Raw genomic sequence first — 6000 nt, 5'->3', positions numbered from 1 at the left:
TTTAGGAGTGAAGGCAGTAGACCTCAGGCAACAGGGAGAGTTTTTGCTATGTCAGGAGCTGAAGCATCTCAGTCACATAACTTGGTACAAGGTCTATGTTATATAGCTGGTAGATGTGTTAAAGTTTTGTTTGATTCAGGAGCGACACATTCTTTTGTATCAAGTTTGTGTGTAGATGAGTTGGGTCTTTTAGTGAAAGAGTTGTCGTTTGAACTGTTGGTCTCTACACCTACATCAGGAAAAGTATTGACCTCTACAGTTTGCTTAGAATGTCCAGTAATAGTAGAGGGACGCAAGTTCAAAATAAATTTGATTTGTCTACCTCTTCAGGACCTGGATGTTATTCTAGGAATGGATTGGCTATCTGCCAATCACATTCTCATAGATTGTAGTCAACAGAAAATAGTATTTTCAGATTCCAAGGAGTCATATGTGATGTCTGCTCAACATGTGTGGTCAGAATTGAAAGAAGGATCAAGGTGCTTTGTAATCTTAACTCAGATGGGAGTTAAGAATGATAAAGAAATAAGTAGTATACATGTGGTGAATGATTTCATGGATGTATTTCCAGAAGAAATACCTGGATTACCTCCCAAGAGAGAAGTAGAATTCTCTATTGATTTGGTACCTGGAGCTGGACCAGTGTCAATGGGACCTTACAGAATGGCCCCAGCTGAATTAATTGAACTAAAGAAGCAAGTTGAAGACTTATTGGAGAAACAATTCATCAGGCTCAGTGTATCTCCATGGGGGGCTCCAGTGCTTCTAGTTAAAAAGAAGGATGGAGGGTCGCGGTTGTGTGTGGATTACCGGCAGTTGAATAAGTTGACCATCAAGAACAAGTATCCTCTGCCCAGAATTGATGATTTGATGGATAAGTTACATGGAGCCTCAGTGTTCTCAAAGATTGATCTAAGATCTGGATACCATCAGATTTTAGTAAAAGCTGAAGATGTTCAGAAGACAACTTTTAGGTCTCGTTATGGACACTATGAGTATGTGGTGATGCCGTTTGGAGTAACAAATGCTCCAACACTTTTCATGGATTACATGAATAGAATTTTTCGTCCTTTCTTGGATAAGTTTGTTGTAGTATTTATAGACGACATACTTATTTATTCAAGGACCGAGGAAGAACATGAAGAACATCTGAAGATAGTGTTGGAAATTTTGAGGGAAAAACAATTATATGCTAAGTTCTCTAAGTGTGAGTTTTGGCTGGAGGAAGTCAATTTCTTAGAGCATGTAATATCAGCTCAGGGGATCTCAGTGGATCCAGCCAAGGTGGAGGCAGTACTTCAGTGGGAACACCCTAAGACAGTCACTGAGATAAGAAGTTTTGTGGGTCTAGCTGGCTACTATTGGAGGTTCATTGAAGATTTTTCTAGAGTAGTAGCTCCTTTGACACTGTTAACTCGCAAAGATCAACCTTTTGCTTGGATTGACAGATGTGAGCAGAGTTTCATAGAGCTGAAGAAAAGGTTAACTAGTGCTCCGGTGTTAGTGATTCCTGATACAGGAAAACCTTTTGAGGTTTACTGTGATGCTTCCTATCAGGGTTTGAGTTGTGTATTGATGCAAGAGAAAAGAGCAGTTGCATATGCTTCAAGGCAACTTAAAGTTCATGAGAGAAACTATCCTACTCATGACTTAGAGTTGGCAGCCGTAGTGTTTGCTTTGAAAATTTGGAGGCATTATTTGTATGGAGCTCAATTTCAGGTGTTCAGTGACCATAAAAGTTTAAAATATTTGTTTGATCAAAAAGAGTTGAATATGAGACAAAGAAGATGGATGGAATTTCTGAAGGATTATGATTTTCAACTGATGTATCATCCAGGGAAGGCTAATGTAGTTGCAGATGCTTTGAGTAGAAAGTCAATACAAGTGTCAGCTATGATGATTGAAGAGCAGAAATTGATTGAGCAGTTCAGGGATTTAAATTTGGGAGTGAAATTCCATGTTAATCATATTAGTTGTAGTAAGTTAACTATAACTAATGATTTCCTTGGAATAATAAAGGAAAAACAGTTAGAGGATCCTAGTCTGAAGCGTATTGTGGAGTTACAAGGTACAAATCAAGTTAAGGACTTTGTGATGGGAAAAGATGAGATCTTGAGATTTAATGGCAGGATTTGCATACCTAAAAATGAAGAGCTGAAGAGAATGATCCTAGAAGAGGGTCATAAGAGTCATCTTAGTCTACATCCCGGTATGAATAAGATGTACCAAGATTTGAAGGAGTCCTTTTGGTGGTCAGGCATGAAGAAAGAAATAGCTCAGTATGTTAGTACTTGCTTGACATGTCAGAAGGCAAAAGTAGAGCATCAGAGACCTCGTGGTTTGTTACAGCAGTTGGATATTCCTGAGTGGAAATGGGATAGCATTGTTATGGATTTTGTTACTCATTTACCAAGATCAGTAAGGGGTCATGATGCAATCTGGGTAATAGTTGATCGGCTGACAAAGAGTGTTCATTTTCTTTCAGTTAATTTAAGGATATCTATGGCCAAGTTGGCACAGTTGTACATCAGAGAGATTGTGAGATTGCATGGGGTGCTTTCCAGTATTGTTTCGGATAGAGATCCCAGGTTTACTTCACAGTTTTGGCAAACTCTGCAAGACTCTTTGGGAACTAGGTTGAGAATGAGCTCTGCATATCATCCTCAAACAGATGGACAGTCTGAGAGAACAATCCAGTCTTTAGAAGATCTGTTAAGGACATGTATTTTGGATCATCTCGGAAGTTGGGATGAGATGTTACCTCTAGTGGAGTTCACTTATAATAATAGTTATCATGCTAGTATTGGGATGACACCATATGAAGCTCTATATGGGAGGAAGTGTAGAACTCCTTTATGTTGGTATCAGGATGGTGAAATAGTTTTGGTTGGGCCAGAGTTAATTCAACAGACCACTGAGAAAGTGAAGCAGATACAAGACAAAATGAAAGCTTCTCAAAGTAGGCAGAAATCTTATGCAGATAAGAGGAGAAAACCTTTGGAGTTTGTAGCTGGAGACCATGTATTCATGAGAGTGACACCAACCAAGGGTGTGGGATGAGCTATCAGATCAAGGAAGTTATCTCCTAAGTTTATTGGACCATATCAAATCTTAAGGAAGATAGGTCCAGTGGCTTATGAGATTGCTCTACCTCCTCATTTAGCAAACCTGCACAATGTCTTTCATGTATCACAGCTAAGAAAGTATATTCCAGACCCTAATCACGTGTTGGAAGTGGATAATGTGCAGATCAAGGATAACTTGTCTTTTGAAGAAAAACCAGTTAGGATTGAAGATCAACAGAGTAAACAGCTCAGGGGCAAGAGCATTAGTATGGTGAAGGTGGTCTGGGATGATAGATCTGGTGATTCCACTTGGGAATTAGAAGAAACCATTAGGGAAACCTATCCCTATCTCTTTTCTGGTAAGTCAATTTTCGTGGACGAAATTTTTTTCTTGTTGGGGAGAATGTAAGGATCTAGAAAAATTATTTTAGAGTAGAAGTGGTATATTTTAAATGACTCCTGAATAATTTTAAATGAAAAGGGCATATAAATAGAAATTCAGATATTCAGGTTTCATTTTAAAAAGAACCACCATCTCTCTAGAAATTTCTTTTCATTTCCTCTCCCTTCTCTCTACAATTCTGACTTCCTCGTTCATCTGTTCGACGATCAGAGTCCACCATCAGACTCCTGGCAGTGAGTACTACAAGACTGTCCGATCAGAATCTCTGATAGAGTAAGTTCATTTTTGCTCTTCTCTTTGAGTCAAATTTGAAACTTGTTAGGTTGTTTTCTTCCTTGCTTGCATGTGACCCTTTTAGATTCAGGGTTAATCTCTGTTAGCTTAGGGTCTTAGTGATATAGTTAGATTTTTTATTAGGACTCTATGTTACAGGTTAAGTTACCTTTGGGTTCTTGGTGGTTTTGGAGCTCTTAGTGAATATCTTCTAATTTTCAGGTAAGGGAAGCTAGCCTTAATTTCCAATAGAACACTAGGCTAGAAGATTTGAAGGTGAAATTGGATATATGGTTGTTGTTATACAATTATAATGTTGTTGAGTATTGGTTGTTGATGTTGATTAGAGTAATTTTAGCTATAGCAGGGACTTTGTTAATTTGGGTGCTCTCTGGTGTGTTTTCGATCAACCTAAAATATTTTCGTTCAAATCAAAATTTCTGGGTGCTCTCTGGTGTGATTTCAATCAACCTAAAATATTTTCGTTCAAACCAAAATTTTGTATACATATATGAATATTGCTATTTTTATTATTTTAGCATAGTTTATTTTAGATTACTATTGTTAAATAATTTTTTGGATATATTTGGATTATTAGAAAGTTAAATTATATGTTATGATTGTATGGTGTATTGATGTGTTAAAAGAAGTGTGCAATGATGTGAAAGTAAGATCAAGACATAGTATTTTCAGGAAAGAAAATACTGTGTTAAGATTGTTTAGGATGTGCATTGACTAGGGATTCGTCTAGAAGGAGATATTCTGACTCTACTGAGATAATGGAATCATATAGATGAAGTTATTCAGGTGGTGAGAGTCGAAGGAGGTTCATATGAATGGGTAAGTTGTTTGAAAGATAACTAACTTGACCTGTTATATGTGTTAACCCTGTCATACTAGGAGAGAGATGATATTGAGATTATATATGCGCATAGCTGTGTGGATTTCACAGTGATATAGTATGACAGGTGCCGATCTCTGAGTCTAAGTCAACGCACGAGTCTTCCGAAAGTAGAGTCAAGTGTCTATGTTATATGAGTCAGTGGAATTCTGACATGTGAAAGATGAATATAGAATTTGTATGAGACTTATGATTTATGTTTTTTTTTTATTTCAAAGTGAAATTTTATAGAATTTTGTCTTATATGACTAGCTTACCCTGTTATTTGGTTGTGTTGTTTCTCTAACTGTGATGATCGTGTATTTCCACGAGAGCAGATGAGATTGCAGGTAATAGAGCTCCTCAGTGAGCAGCAGAAGGATTAGATAGTTTTAAATTGAATGCTTTGCTTTGTTTTGTTTTTAATCTTTTTGGATGTATATATTAAATTCCTATGAAGAGGGATATATATTTTGAGATACAAATATGAGAAAAAAAATATATGTTTATCTGTTAATTAGATGTTGCATGCATAATATATTAGCAAATATGAGTAAAATTAGGGATGTTACAACAATTATTATTAATGTTAGAAATAAACTGTAGTGAGTGAGATTCGGTGAGACTCAAATGGAGATTGTGCTTGAAATTCAATAAGGGAGTGGAGAAATACATTCTACATGGTGAAACTTATGTAAATACATTATAAGAGATTATAAGAGGAGTAAGTAAAGCCCTTCCAAACTCATGTGCATGTTTTTTTTACCAAAAAAAAATAAAAATATGGTCCACTTTAGGGGTGAACCAACCTTAATATATAGCGTAAAAAAAAACACTCAACAAAATGTCTATGTCTATTTACCAAACAGACAACCCCAACCAAACCAACAAATAATAAAACATGAACGCCTAGCGCTTAAATCCTCTCAAAATCAAGCACCCCTCACTAACACAAAGAAAACAACTTGACCAGCCTAAATCAATCACAAGTTTTTAATAAAAAACATACATAGATTCAAGACACAAATAAAAATAGGAAAAAGAGACTCCAAATGTGCATGTAATACATTGAAAATTATTATTTGAACAACACTTAAAAAAGAACTAATTTGAAAAAAATTAAGTTATATGAATCAAAGGAAAAAATTGTAAGAAATTTAATTGATATAATGAAATTTTAAAAACCTGTAAACTGATATATTTATAAAATTTTCTTAATTAGTTTTAATAAAATATTAAATTATACCAATAATTATTATTATATTATGTTATGTAATAAACATGTTTCTTTGTGTGCCTATTCAGTGTAAAATAAGCATAATCCATTAAATGGCTGAATGTAAATTTCAATATTTCAAATTTTATAACAAATTTTTATT

At 35.4% G+C, this 6000-nt stretch overlaps 1 pseudogene; it reads left to right on the top strand.

Moving 5' to 3' along the window:
* Positions 1-2943: 2943 nt before the first annotated feature.
* LOC137822191 (uncharacterized) lies at positions 2944-5007 on the top strand (annotated as a pseudogene).
* The last annotated feature ends 993 nt before the right edge of the window (positions 5008-6000 follow it).

The sequence above is a fragment of the Phaseolus vulgaris genome, chromosome 9 (assembly GCF_000499845.2).
Source record: "Phaseolus vulgaris cultivar G19833 chromosome 9, P. vulgaris v2.0, whole genome shotgun sequence".
In the NCBI taxonomy this organism is placed as follows: domain Eukaryota; kingdom Viridiplantae; phylum Streptophyta; class Magnoliopsida; order Fabales; family Fabaceae; genus Phaseolus; species Phaseolus vulgaris.
The sequence above is the reverse complement of the archived record's forward strand: the minus strand, read 5'-3'. Positions and strand labels throughout refer to the sequence as shown.